Consider the following 15,679-nt stretch of genomic DNA (forward strand, 5'->3'; position numbering starts at 1 on the left):
TGTTCCCCTAAATTCACTTGTTGTCCATTTCTAATTGATCAGTTACTGTTTTCCGTTAAATCCCCCTGTTCTGTATTTCTAGCTAAACCTTTACTCAACCTCCTAAATTCCCATTTATTGTATTTCTAATTCAGCAGCTCGTTTTCCCCTAAATTTCCCTGCCTCTATTTCTTATCAAGCAGTTACTGGGTTCCTCCAAATTCCGCTATCCTCTAATTTTAATTGTATCGATTGGGAAAAGAGCCTGTTCCATAGATCCGCCACTCGCTCACTGAAATAATGTTTCCGCAAATTAGTTCAGAATTTACCCGCTTCCAGCACAGCCTGTGTCCTCTGAAACAGCTTGTCATTTTTTACATTATTTAATGGAGAAACCGTACTGTGTCCCACACACTCTGGTCCTGGATGTTCCTGGGGCCTCTCTATGTTTGTCAGAGGATTGTTAACACGAAAAGGGTAATTAAACTGCCAGTGCTAAGGTCAGCTACAATTCAACAGTTTCAGTGGTTTAGATGATATTTTAATTCAGAATCTATCAGTTACGATCTTAGCCCTGCATATAATTAAAAACAGATTTGTCCTGTTAATGAAATCTCAACATGGAAATCTCAATAACTTACACACTCTACTTATCAACAAGTCGCTAAAAATAAACGCTGCGAGTGGCCTGTCGGATCCCATTCGATTTAATGTTTGTTAAATAACTTGCTGGTGGCCCAATCAAAAGGGCTAATGGAATGTTGGCCTTTATCTCAAGCGGTCTGGAACACAATGGAGAACAATTAATGCTTCAGTTGTTTCGAGCCTTTGTCAGACCCCATCAGCAGCACTTCATTCGGTTTGGGAATTGCACCTCAAGGAAAATATACCTGGGAAGGGGTGCAGCTTAAACATCGCCTCAAATATTCAAAGACGAACAGAAGCACGGTCAGAGGTCGAACCCACGCTCTTAATTTTTCGATGCCGTGGATGTACCGCTTGGACACTGCGCTGTCTCCACGGACTTTTGGTGACCCCGGACATGACCTGAGATGTCAAACATTTTTCAATGTTAATATCTGAATTGACCTCCCCCTCACGGAGCCGGGGTCCTGACGGGTCGTTGGTACTTACTTGGCATCTCCTTTAATGCATCTATGCTATTCGCCTCAACTGCTCCATGTGGTAGCACGTACCACATTCGAACTTCCAAAGAAATTTCTCCTAAATTCCTTATTGGATTTATTAGTGACTATCTTAAGTTCACGGCCCCTAGTTTTGGATGCACCTAAAAACGGAACCATTTTCTCTATGTCTACCAGCTCAAACTCATTCATTTTCCTGAAGACCTCTATGAGGTCACCCCTCAGCCTTCTCTTTTCCACAGAAAAGAACCCCAACCTCTTCAGTCCTTCCTGCTGGTTATAACTTCTCAGCCCCGGTATCATCCTCCTAAATATTTTTTGCGTAATAGCCAGTGTCTCTATATGCTTTTCTAATATGGAGACCACAACTGTGCACAGTCCTCTAAGTGTGGTCTAACTAAGGTTATATACAAGTTTAATGTAACTTCCCTGTAGGAGTCGGTGGTCTCGTTCGTAATCCCACCGAACCAAAACACCGCACACTTATTTATGTTGAAATTCATTGGCCATTTACATTTCCATTCTGCACGTTTCTTAACGTCTTCTTGTAATTTGTTGCAGTCTTCCTCAGTATTAACTAACCCCCAATCTAGCAGCCTCAAATTTTAATACTGTACTACCAATTATTATGTCCAAATAATTTGTATAAATGTTGAGCAACTGTGTGCCCAGCACGGATCCTTGTGCAACACCACATACCACATTCCGCCAGTTTGAGTTACTACCTTTAATCTGTTTTGTCGCCAGCTTGCTATTCATTCTGTTACTTGTCCCCTGACTCCAAATGCTCTGACCTTGGTCACGAGTCGTCTATGTTTTACCTTATAAAAGACCTTTGAAAGTTCACTGCATTGTGAAGTCCTTGGATTGGGACATGTCAAATGATTGATAAAGTCAATGGACTGGGATATATCAATGGATTGGGAAACACAGTGGACTGGGATATATGAATGGATTGGGAAACACAGTGGACTGGGATATATCAATGGATTGCGAAACACAGTGGACTGGGATATATCAATGGATTGGGAAACACAGTACGCTGGGATATATCGATGGATTGGTGAACACAGTGGACTGGGATATATCAATGCATTGGGAAAGTCAATGGACTGGGATACATCAACGAATTGGGAAACACAACGGACTGGTTTATCAATGAATTGGGAAAGGCAACGGACTGTGATATATCAATGGATTGGGAAAGTTAATGCACTGCAATATATCAATTGATATGGGAATCACTGTGGACTGTGATGTGTCAATGGATTGGGAAACATTGTAGACAGGGATATATCAATTGTTTAGGGAAACACTTTAGACTGGGATCTATCAATGGATTGGGAAACAGCATGGGCTGGGATCTATCAATGGATTGGGAAAGTTAATTGACTGGGAGAAATCAATGGGTTGGGAAATAAAGGGGACTGGGAAATATCTATGGATTGGGAAACACAATGGATGGTATATATCAATGCATTGTCAAAGGCAGTGGACTGGGCTTTATAAATGGAACAGGAAAGTCAATGGATTGGGATATATTAATGGATTGGGAAAAACAATGGACTGGGTTAGACCAATGGATTGGGTACCACTGTGGACTGGGATATATCAATGCAAGGTGAACTTAACGTGTTAGGAGATAAATTAAAAAGCAGGACCTCAAACTTAGTCATCTCAGGATTACTACCAGTGCCACGTGCTAGTGAGTACAGAACAGGAGAATCGACCAGATGAATGCGTGGCATACAGGGATGGTGTAGGAGGGATGGATTTAAATTCCTGGGATATTGGGACCGGTTCTGGGGAAGGTGGAACCTGTATAAGCGGGACGGTTTGAACCAGAGCAGGACAGGGACTGATGTCCTCACGGGAGAGTGTGCTGATACTGTTGGGGAAGGTGTAAACCAGAATGGCAGGGAGTTGGGAACTTGAGCAGGGATACGGCGGAGGGGGAAAAGGGATAGAAACAAAACACAGAAAGGGAATAACCAATAGTGGAAGGCAGTGAAAAGAAGGGCGAAAAACAAATAGACCAATGTTGCAAAATAACACTAAGATGATTGGCAATCATAAAACGACAAGTCTAAATGCATTGTGTCTTAATATGCGGAGCATTCGCAATAAGCTACATGAATTAAAAGAGCAGATAGTTATTAATGGGTAAGATATAGTTGCGATTACGGAGACATGGCTGCAGGGTGGCCAAGGATGTTACTGAACATCCAGGGGTATTCAATATTTAGGAAGGACAGGCAAAAATGGGAAGGAGGTGGGGGAGCGTTGCTGTTAAAGGAGGAAATCAATGCAATAGTGAGGAAGGATGTTGGCTCGGAAAATCACAATGTGGCATCTGTATGGGTGGAGCTGAGAAACACCTAGCGGCAGAAAACGTTGGTGGGGGTTGTCGAGAGGCCCCCAAACAGTAGTGGAGATGTCGGGGAGGGCATTAAACTGTAAATTAGAGACGCATGCAAGAAGGGTACAATTATAATCATGGCTGACTTTAATTTTCATTTCGATTGGTCAAACTAAATTAGCAATAATACTGTGGGGGAGGAATTCCTGGAGTGTGTTCGTGATGGATTTCAAGACCAATACTTTGAGGAACCAATTCGAGAACAGGCGATCTGAGATTGGGTATTGTGCAATGAGAACGAATTAATTAACAATCTTGTTGTGCGGGCTCCCTGACGGAAGAGCGCCCATCACATGATAGAATTGCTCATTGAGATGGAGAGTGAAGTCGTTGAATCCGAAACTGGGGTCCTGATTCTAAGTCAAGGAAATTACTAAAGTATGAGGTGAGAGTTGGCTCGGATGGATTGGGGAACTTTACTAAAAGGGATGACGGTGGATAGGCAATGGCTAATATTTAAAGAACGTGTGCAGAACTAACAACAATTATTCATTCCTGTGTGGAGCAAAAATAAAAAAGGAATGTTGGCTCAACCGTGGCTTTTTAACAAATTAGGAATATTATTAGATGGAAATAGGAGATTTATAATATTGCCAGAAAAAGCAGCAAGCCTGAGGATTGGGAGCAATTTAGATTTCACCAAAGGTGAACGAAGAGATTGATTAAGAGGGGGAAAATACAGCATGAGAGTAAAATGGAGGGAACATAAAAACTGACTGTAAAAGCTTCTATAAATGTGTCAAGAGTAAAAGATTAGTGAAGACAAATGTCAGAAATGGCGAAAATTTTAATTGGGAAGAAAGAAATGGCAGAACAATTAAACACTTACTTTGGTTCTGTCTTCACAAAGGAGGACACAAATAACCTCCCGGAAATGTTTGGGAACCAAGGGTCTAGTGAGAAGGAGGAACTGAAGGAAATCAGTATTAGTTAAAAAATAGTGTTCGGGAAATTAATGGGGCTAAAGGCTGACAAATCCCCAGGGCCTGATAATCGACAGCCCAAAGTAAGAAAGGAAGTGGCCCTGGAAATAATGGATGCATTGGTGGTCATCTTCCAAAATTCTATAGACTCGAACAGTTCCTGAAGATTGGAGGGTGGCAAATGTAACGCCACTTTTTAAAAAAGAAACGGAGAGAAAAAACAGGGAATTGCAGACCAGTTAGGACTGGACAAAGTCAGCATGGTTTTATGAAAGGGAAACCATGCTTAACAAATTCACTGGAGATTTTTTTAGGAGATAACTGGTGGATTCGATAGGGGCGAACCAGTGGATGTGGATTTCTAACATATTAGGAAGGTGTTCTGGGCCTTGTAGAGTGTGCAGAGGGGATTTACTGGAATGACACCAGGGATGGGGGACTTCAGTTACGTGGAAAAATTGGAGAAGCTGGGGTTGGTTTCTTTAGAACAAAGAAGGTTAAAATTATGAGGGGTTTTGATGGAGTAAATAAGGAGAAACTGTTTCCACTGGTTGCAGTGTCGGTAACCAGAGCACACAGATTTGAAATAATTGGCAAAAGAACCACAGGTGAGATGAGGAGGTTTTTTTATACAACGAGTCATTATGATCCGGAATTCACTGCCTGAAACGGCGGTCGAAGCAGATTCAATAATAACTTTCAAAAGGGAATTGGAAAAACAATTGAAAGGGAAAAAATGCAGGGTTTGGGGAAAGGGTCGGTGAGCGGGACTAATTGGATAGTTCTTTCAAAGAGCCGGCACAGGCACGATGGGCCGAATGGCCTCCTGTGCTGTCTCATTCTGTGATTCTTTGATATAGGTGTAACTGAGTACAGTGATAGAGGGACAACAACAAAGGGCGATCGGTAAAGATGTGACTGAGTACAGTGATAGAGAGAGATACCAAAAAAATTACACAGAATTCCATAGAATTTACAGCACAGAAAGAGGCCTTTCGACTCAACTGGTTTATGCTGGCATTTATATTCCACTCGAGCCTCCTCCCAACTCACTCAATCTCACCCTAACGATATAGCCCTCGATTCCTTTCTTATTCAAGTAGTTATCTAGCTTCCCTTAAATGCATCTATTTTGTTCATCTCAACTATTCGATGTGGTGGCAACTTGCGCATTTTCACCACTCTCTGGGTAAAGAAGTTTCTCCTAAATTCCTTATTGCATCTTGGGTGACTTTATTTATGGCCGCAAGTTTTGGATTCGTCAACAAGTGGAAACATTTTCTCTACGTTTACGCTAACATATCCCTTCTCTAGAGGGAGTTAGGTAAAGGTGTGACAAAGTAATGTGTGTGATACAGAGAGGAACCAACAGTGGGAGATAGATGAAAGTCTGACTGAGTACAGTGAGACAGATATACACCTGCAGAAGGAGACAGATCAACGTGTGACTGAGTATAGTTTATAAAGACAGACACAAACAAAGGGAGGTAGATTATGGTGAGACTGAGGATAGTGAGTGACACAGAGAGACATCAACAGTGGGAGATAGATGAAAGTGTGACTGTGTACTATGATACAGAATGAAACTGCAGAGTGAGATGGATAAAGATGAGACTGAGTACAGTGACACAGAGAGACACCAATAGCGGGAAATAGGTAAAGTTGTGACTGATTATTGTGAATAATACAGAATCGGTATTTGCAGTAGAGGAATAGGAAAGCAAGCCCAAGGAAAAGAATTTTGAACGAGGGACGTGGACTCACCGTAATGAACATAAGCAAATTAACAGTAATGTGGTAAATAATGGCACTAAAGGGAGCCAAATCCACAGGACCAGATGATTTCCATCCCAGGGTTGTAAAGTCCAGAGGTGAGAACATTGTAGATGCCCTAACTGTAATCTTTCAAACTTCTGTCATTTCAGGAACCGTTCCTTTAGCGTGGAAAATTGCTTCCCCTTGTTCTTCCTACCAAAATATATCACTTCGCAATTTACTGCGTTAAATTTCCACTGCCACGAGTCCGCACATGACACGAGCCTGTCGATATCCTCTTGAAGTCTATCACTCTCCTCAATCTTTGGTGCCCTTCCAAATTTTGAGTCATCTGCAAATTTTGAAATTGCGCCCTGTGCACCCAAGTCCAAGTCATTGGTATATATCAAGAAAAGCACTCGTCCCAGAACTGACATGGAAACATGGAAACAAAGAAAATACGGGCAGGAGTTGGCTAATCGGCCCTTCGAGGCTGCTCCGCTATTCAATACGATCATGGCTGATCCTTTATCTCAATACCATATTCCCGTTCTCTCCCCATGCCCATTGATGCCTTGGGTATCTTGAAATCCATCTTGCTCATTCTTAAATATATTCCGTGAATTGCCATTGACAGCCTTCTGTAGCAGAGCATTCCACAGGTTCACCATCCTCTAAGTGAAGAAATTTATCCTTATCTCAGTCCTAAATTTCCTTCGCCGTATCCAGAGACTGAGAGCTCTCGTTCTGGACCTCACAGCCAGTGAAAACATCCTCCCTGCATCCACTCTGTCTCGCCGTGTCAGAATGTTATACGTTTCAATGAGATCCCCTCTCATTCTTCTAAACTCGAGTGAATACAGGACGAGTCGACCCAATCTCTCCACACACGGCAGTCCTGCCATCGCAGGCATCAGTCTGGTGATTCTTCGCTACACTCATTCGTTGGCAAGTGTTTCCTTTCTTCGGTAAAGAGAACAAAATGGCACACAATGCTCCAGGTGTGGTCTCACCAAGGCCTGTATGGAGCGTGATGGAATACTCTCCACTTGCCTGGATGAGTGCAGCTCCAACAACACTCAAGAAGCTCGACACCATCCAAGATAAAGCAGCCCGCTTGATTAGCACCCCATCCACCACACTAAACATTCACTCCCTTCACCACCGGCGCACAGTGGCTGCAGTGTGTACCATCCACAGGTTGCACTGCAGCAACTCGCCAACGCTTCTTCGACGGCAACTCCCAGCCTCGACCAGCTAGAAGGACAACAGCAGCAGGCACATGGGAACAACACCATCTGCACGTTCCCCTCCAAGTCACGCACCATCCCGACTTGGAAATATATCGGCCGTTCCTTCATCGTCGCTGGGTCAAAATCCTGGAACTCCCTTCCTAACAGCACTGTGGGAGAACCTTCACCACACGGACTGCAACGGTTCAAGAAGGCGGCTCAACACCACCTTCTCAAGGCCAATTAGCGATGGGCAATAAATGGCGGCCTCGCCAGCGACGCCCACATCCCATGAACGAATAATAATTAAAAAACACTGCAGTAAGACATCCTTGCTCATGTACTCAAATCCTCTTGCAATGAAGGCCAACATGCCATTTGCCTTCCTGACTGCTTGCTGCACCTGCATGTTTGCTTTCAGTGAGTCGCTTACAAGGACACCCATTCCCTTCGTACATCAACATTTCCAGATCTATCACCATTTAAATAATGCTCTGCCTTTCTGTTTTTCCTTCAGAAGTAGATAAATTCACATGTTTCCACATTATACTGCATCTGCCATGTATTTGCCCATTCACTCATCTTGTCTGAATCGCCTTGAAGCCTATTTGCATCCTCCTCAGATCTCACAATCCCACCTAGTTTTGTGCCGTCAGCAAAGTTGGAAATATTACATTTGGTTCCCTCATCCAAAACACTGATATATATATTGTGAATATCTGGGGCCCAAGCACTGATCCTTGCGTTACGCCACTAGTCACTGCCTGCCAACCCGAAAAAGACCCATTTATTCCTAGTCTCTGTTTCTTGTCTGTGAACCAATTTTCAATCCATGCCGGTATATTACCCCAAATCCCATGTTCTTTAAACTTTACACTCACCACTTATGTGGGACTTTATCAAAGGCCTTCTGAAAATCCCAATATACCATATCCACTGGTTTTCCCTCATCTATTCTGAAAGTCATATCCTCAAAAAACTTCAGTCGGTTTTAAAAATGATTTCCCTTTCATGAATCCATGTTGACTTTGTCTATTCCCGTTGATATTTTCTAAGTGTCCTGTTACCACGTCCTTTATAATAGATTCCAGCATTTTCCCTACTACTGATGTCAGGCTAACCGGTCTGTAGTTCGCTATTTTCCCTCTCCCTCCTTTTTCATAATAGTGTGGTTTCATTAGTGGTGACCTCTGGGGAATAGCACGGCACACCTCCCTCCAGTCGGAAAAACAACCGTTCACCACTGCTATCTGTTTCCGGTCCCTTAGCCTAATTCTGTATCCATGTTGCTGCTGCCACTTTTGTTCCATGGGCCTCAATCTTAATGATAAGCCTACCGTGCGGCACTTTATGAAACGCCTTTTGAAAGTCCATTTACACCAACTGAATTGCCCTCTTCAACTCTCTCTGTCAACTCATTGAAAAACTCGATGAGGGAGTTCAATGTTGGGAAGTGTACATTCATTAACTTTGGATCTAAGAAAGATAGATCAGAGTATTTTCAAGTGACGAGAAGCTAGGAATTGTGGAGGAGCAGAGAGAATTAGGGAATAATGTACAGAAATCACTAAAAGCTTGCGGACATGTAGATAAAGTAATTCACAATGCTAATGGAATGATGACCTTTATCTGAAGCGGGCTAGAATATAAAATGATGGAAGTTATGTTACAGCTGTACAGGACTCTGGTTAGACCACCATCTGGAATAACCGTGTTAAGCTCTTGGCACCGGACCTCAGGAAGGACATATTGGCCTTGAAGGGGACACAGAGCTGATTCACCAGAATGATACCGGGGCTAAAAGGGTTAAATTACAAGGACAGTTTGCACAGACTAAGGCTTGTATTCTCTCGAGTATAGAAGAAGAAGGGCTGATCTAATCGTGGTGTTTAAGATGATTAAAGCATTCTATAGGGTAGATAGAGAGAAACTATTTCCTATGGTGGGGGAGTACGGAACAAGGCTACTCAGGGCTGATGTCACGAAGCACTTCTTCACACAAAGGGTAGTGGAAATCTGGAACTTTCTCCCCAAAATGCTTTTGAGAGTGGGGGTCAATTGAAAATTTCAAAACTGACCTTGATAGATTTTTGTTAATCCAGGACATTAAACGTCACGGAAACAAAGCTGGGAAATGGAGTCAAGCTGAAGATCAGCCATGATCCAATTGAATGGCGGTACAGGGTTGAATGGTTGAATGGCCTCCTCCTGTTCCTATATTCCTAGAATAAGAAGAGGCGGTGAGATTAAGGTAATAGTGTCAGAATGAGGATCAGGGGTCAGATTGTGGAGAAGGGAACTAAATTGGACAGCTCTTTCAAAGAGCCGGCACACGCACGACGGGCCAAATGTTTTCCTTCTGTGCAGTTAGATTCTAAGATTCTCTGATCCCATGCATCAGAAGGGTCATATTGAGGAGAATGGTCAGATTAAGAGAAGTGATTAGCTTGAGGATAATGAGTGAGATACAGGATAAGGGATCAGATTGAGGAGAACGGGTCAGATTGAGGAGAACGGGTCAGAATGAGGAGAACGGGTCAGAGTGAGGTTGGAGGAGACTTGGGCAGATTGACGGCGGTTGGAGTGCGGTTGGATTTTCACAGGAACATCGGAACAGGATTAGGCCATTTCTCCCCTCGAAACTTTTCCGTCATTCAATGCGATCATGGCTGATCTGGATTGAGAAGGGGTGTTGATCTGAAGCAATTTTCTGACAGGGCGTGTGTTCACAGGGCGGCTGTATGTGTGTCGTGAAGGGAATACAATTCCCTTCCAGAGATAAGGTCGCTGTATCGCTAGCGTTCCAAAGCCCCGATTATTCAGTCCGTAGTGTGTTAGACTTTTAATCTGACGGTCCAGGGTTCAAGTCCCTCTTCAGGCGCTGCTTTTCTCAAACAAAACACCAATCTCTTTACACCTTAAAGTACCAGTATTAGAAAATAACTTCTATTTAAAAAAATCTCAGGTTTTTTGGCAAATGTTTAAAATATATTGATGCATTTTATTCAGACGGCAGGCAAGATCAACGTAAATTGTTTGTGTTTCATGGGGCTGCAAGAATTCGTCAAAATTGAGAACCTTGATTTGAAAGGAACTCTCGGACAAGCATTTAAATTCTGGACCCTCAGATTAAAAGTATGAAGCTTTTCCGACTGAGCTCTCATTCATTTTCGGACAGCGACCTTCACTGGCTGACATGGAACATTACCTCTTTCCCATTCTTCATTTCCTTCTGCAGTAATTCCGCCTGTGCAGTTCATTTCTCTCCCACTCCCCACACTCCCTGCCTGCCACAGGCCTCACTTCAAAAATACTATTCCTCCCACCAACTCCAAGCTCTTTAACAACGGCACAATCCAAAACACAGCGGACAATAAAGGCTCAAGGTTCCATTTAGAAACTATTCAATCTGCTTCGGTAAAGTGTGGTCTCGGGGAAGCAGTTCGAAAGGCAAATGGTATGTTGGCCTTTGTTGCAAGAGGATTTGAGTCGAGGAGTTATGTTTTAGTCGGGTCACAACCAGTCATGTTAGATTAGAATCACCACCAGTAATGTTAGAGTAGAATCACCCCCAGTAATATTAGAGTAGAATCACCCCCAGTAATATTAGAGGATGATCGCCACCATTAATATTAGAGTAGGATCACCATCAATAATGTTAGAGTAGGATCACCATTATTAATGTTAGAATAGGGTCACCATCATTAATGTTAGGGTAGGGTCACCACCATTAATATTAGAGTAGGATCACCACCAATAATGGTAGAGTAGGGTCACCATTATTAATGTTAGAATAGGGTCACCATCATTAATGTTAGAGCAGTCTCCCCACCAGTAATGTTTGAGAAGGGTCAACTTCTTTAATGTTAGAGTGGGATCACCACCAGTAATGTTAGAGTAGGGTCAACATCATTAATGTTAGGGTAGGGTCACCATCAGTAATGTTAGAGTAGACTCACCACCAATAATGGTAGAGTAGGGTCTCCAACAGTCATATTGCAATGGGACACCAACTGCAATGTAACAATTGGCTCACCACAATTAATATCAGAATACGGTCACCAAAACTAATGTTAGAGAAGGATCGCAACCAGTCATATTAAAGTAGGATAACTAGAAGTAATGTTAGGGCAGAGTCACCACCAGTGCCGTTACAATTGGATATCCAGAAGTAATGTTAGGGTAGGGTGAGCAGCAGTAAGATTAGGGTAGGATGACCAGCAGTAATGTTCGATTAGGATCACCACAAGTCATGTTAGAGTAGGATCACCACCAGTAATGTTAGAGTAGGATCACCAGCAGTAATGTTAGAGTAGGATCACCACCAGTAATGTTAGAGTAGGATCACCAGCAGTAATGTTCAGGTCGGATCACCACCAGTAATGTTGGAGTAGGATCACCACCAGTAATGTTAGAATATGATCACCACCAGTAACGATGCTGTATTGTCACAACCAGTGATGTTAAAGTGCATCACCACCAGTCGTGTGAGGATACTTTCAACACATATAATGTGAGAGGTGGATCACCACTAGTAATGTTAGAGTAGGGTCACCACCGGAAATTCTAGAGTATGATCACCAATAGTAATGTCGAGTAGGATTAACATCAGTAATGATAGAGTTGGGTCACCACGAGTAAGGAATCATTTTGATCATCACCCGTAATATTAGAGTTGGAACTTCACAAGTAATCTTAGGTTTGAGTCACCACCAGTGATGTTAAGGTAGGGTTACCACCAGTAATGTTAGAGTAGGGGTCACCACAATTAATGTTATAGTACCCTTCTACGAGTAATATTGGAGTAGATTCACCACTAGAATTTAGAGTAGAGTCACCAACAGTAGGGCCACAACCTTCAATATTAGATTCGGGTCACCACCAGTCATGTTCTATTCGGGTCAACACCAGTAATGTTAGAGTAGGGTCACCACTTGTACTGTTTGAGTTGGTTCAACAGCAGTAATATAGAGTAGGGTCACCACCAGTAGTGTTAGAGCAGCGTCACGATTGGTAACGTTAGAGTCGGGTCAGCATTAATAGTGATAGAGTCGGGTCACCACAAGTAATGTTAGACTCGAGTCACCAACATAATTTAGAGTTGTGTCACCACCAGTAATGTGAGAGTGTGTTCAACAGAAGAAACGTTACATTAGCGACATCAACAAAAATGTCTTACCTGTAACATGAGAGTAGGGTCATCACCAGTACTTTGTGAGTAGTGTCACCACCTGAAATGTTGGAGTGGTATCATCACCAGTAATGTTAGAGTCGGATTACCAACAGTACTGTTATAATAGGTTCACCACAATTTAATGTTAGAGAAGGGTGACCAGAAATAATGTTACAGTAGGATCAGCTCCAGAAATGATGGACTGGGGACACCTCCCTTAATGTTACAGCAGGATCACCACCAGTGATGTTACAGTTGTGTCACCACCAGTAATGTTACAGTGGGGTCACCATCAGTAATGCTATAGCATGGTCAACAAAAATAATGTTATAGCACCGTTAATGTTCGGGTAGAGTCAGCTCCAGTAATGCGAGAGTTGCGACACCACCAGTAATGTCAGAATCGGATCCCCATCGGTAATCTTAGAGTCGAGTCACTACCAGTAATTTTTGACTAGGATCGCTGAGGGTAATGTTGGTGCAGCATCACCACCAGTAATGTCAGGTTAGAGTCACCATCGGTAATGTTAACGTAGGTTCAACACCAGTAACGTTCAAGTCGGATCACCAGCAGAAATGTTAGAGAACGGTCATCGTCAGGCATGTTCGAGTAGGGTCATCACTGGAAATGTTGGAGTAGGATCACCTCCAGGAATGTTAAAGTGGAGTCTCCACCAGTAATATTAGAGTGGGATGACAATCAGCAGAGGAGCCAGAGAGGCATTCTGGGAGAAGTCGGCTCAGTCACCTCCACTGAACAGTGGGTAGCAGAAGAATCCCTTCAGTGACTACCAGGAGGAAAAGCATCCAGCAGAGGAGACAGAAGGGCATTCTGGGAGAAGTCAGCTCAGTCACCTCCACTGAACAGTGGGTAGCAGAAGAACTGGTGTGGAGGAGCAGTTAAACCCGAAACACAACACTTGTGTTTCCCTCCCTGCTCCTCCAAACAAAAAAAGGACGCATGTTGAGGAGGGCAAGCAAGTTGACTCAGAGGAGGATCGAGCTACTGCAGCTGCTGGAGGCACGAAGTCACAGCCAACAGGTAAGTGATTGGCTGGTGACTGGTAAGTAGTTTTTCTTTCCTTTTTTTGACATTGTAGTTGTTGTTAAGCTAACGTAAGGGTTAAGTCATGGCAGGAGATCCCAGACCCGTGTCATGTTCCTGTTGTTGGATGTGGGAATTCAGGGATCCTTCCTGTGCCCCTGGTTCCTTCACCTGCGGGAAGTGTGTCCAGCTGCAGCTACTATTTGACCGCTTGACGGCTCTGGAGCTGCGGATGGACTCACTTTGGGGCATCTGCGATGCTCAAGGAGTCGTGAATAGCACGTTCAGTAAGTTTGTCACACCACAGATAAAAATTATTGAGGGAGATAGTGAATGGGTGAACAACAGACAGAGGAAGAGTAGGAAGGCAGTGCAGGGGTCTCCTGCGGTCATCTCCCTCCAAAACAGGTATACCGTTTTGGATACTGTTGGGGGAGATGGCTCACCAGGGGAAGGTGGCAGTGGCCAGGTTCATGGCACCGTGGCTGGCTCTGCTGCACAGGAGGGCAGGAAAAAGTGTGGCAGAGCTATCGTGATAGGGGACTCGATTAAAAGGGGAATAGACAGGCGTTTATGCGGACGCAACCGAGACTCCAGGATGGTATGTTGCCTCCCTGGTGCAAGGGCCAGCGACGTCTCGGAGCGGCTGCAGGACATTCTGGAGGGGAAGGGTGAACAGCCAGTTGTCGTGGTGCTTATAGGTACCAAAGATATAGGTAAAAAACGGGATGAGGTTCTACAAGCTGAATTTAGGGAGTTAGGAGTTAAACTAAAAAGTAGGACCTTAAAGGTAGTAATCTCAGAATTGCTACCAGTGCCACGGGCTTGTCAGAGTAGGAATGACAAGATAGCTAGGATGAATACGTGGCTTGAGAGATGGTGCAAGAGGGAGGGATTCAAATTCCTGGGTCATTGGAACCGGTTCTGGGGGAGGTGGGACAAGTACATATTGGACGGTCTCCATCTGGGCAGGACTGGAACCAATGTCCGAGGGGGAGTGTTTGCTAGTGCTGTTGGGGAGGGTTTAAACTAAAGTCGCAGGGTGATGGGAACCGATGCAGGAAGTCAGTGGGAAGTAAAGTGGTGACAGAAACAAAAGGCAGTAAGGGACACTGTACAATACATGACCAGACAGATGGTCTGAGAAAGCAGGGCAAAGACCAAGGGAAGTCTAGATTAAACTGCATTTATTTCAATTTAAGAAGTCTGTTGGGCAAGGCAGATGAACTCAGGGCATGGATGGGTACATGGTACTTGGATTTCATAGCTATTACTGAAACATGGCTAAGGAAGGGGCAGGACTGGCAGCTCAATGTTCCAGGGTACAGATGCTATAGGAAAGATAGAGCAGGAGGTAAGAGAGGAGGGGGAGTTGCGTTCTTGATTAGGGAGAACATCACGGCAGTAGTGAGAGGGGATATATCCGAGGGTTCGACTACTGAGTCGAAATGGTTCGAACTCTCCAATTAGAAGGGAGAGATCAATTTGATAGGATTGTACTACTGACCCCCAAATAGTCAACGGGAAATTGAGGAGCAAATATGTAAGGAGATTACAGACAGCTGCAAGAAAAATAGGGTGGAAATAGTAGGGGACTTTAACTTTCACAACATTGACTGGGACAGCCATAGCATTAGGGGCTTGGATGGAGAGAAATTTGTTGAGTGTATTCAGGAGGAATTTCTCATTCAGTATGTGGATGGTCCGACTAGAGAGGGGGTAAAAATTGACCTCCTCTTGGGAAATAAGGAAGGGCAGGTGACAGAAGTGTTAGTGAGGGATCACTTTGGGACCAGTGATCATAATTCCATTAGTTTTAAGATAGCTATGGAGAATGATAGGTCTGGCCCAAAAGTTAAAATTCTAAATTGGGGAAAGGCCAATTTTAATGGTATTAGACAGGAACTTTCAGAAGTTGATTGGGAGAGTCTGTTGGCAGGCAAAGGGACGTCTGGTAAGTGGGAGGCTTTCAAAAGTGTGTTAACCAGGGTTCAGGGTAAGCACATTCC

The sequence above is a fragment of the Heptranchias perlo genome, unplaced genomic scaffold (genome assembly GCF_035084215.1).
Source record: "Heptranchias perlo isolate sHepPer1 unplaced genomic scaffold, sHepPer1.hap1 HAP1_SCAFFOLD_53, whole genome shotgun sequence".
Lineage (NCBI taxonomy): Eukaryota > Metazoa > Chordata > Chondrichthyes > Hexanchiformes > Hexanchidae > Heptranchias > Heptranchias perlo.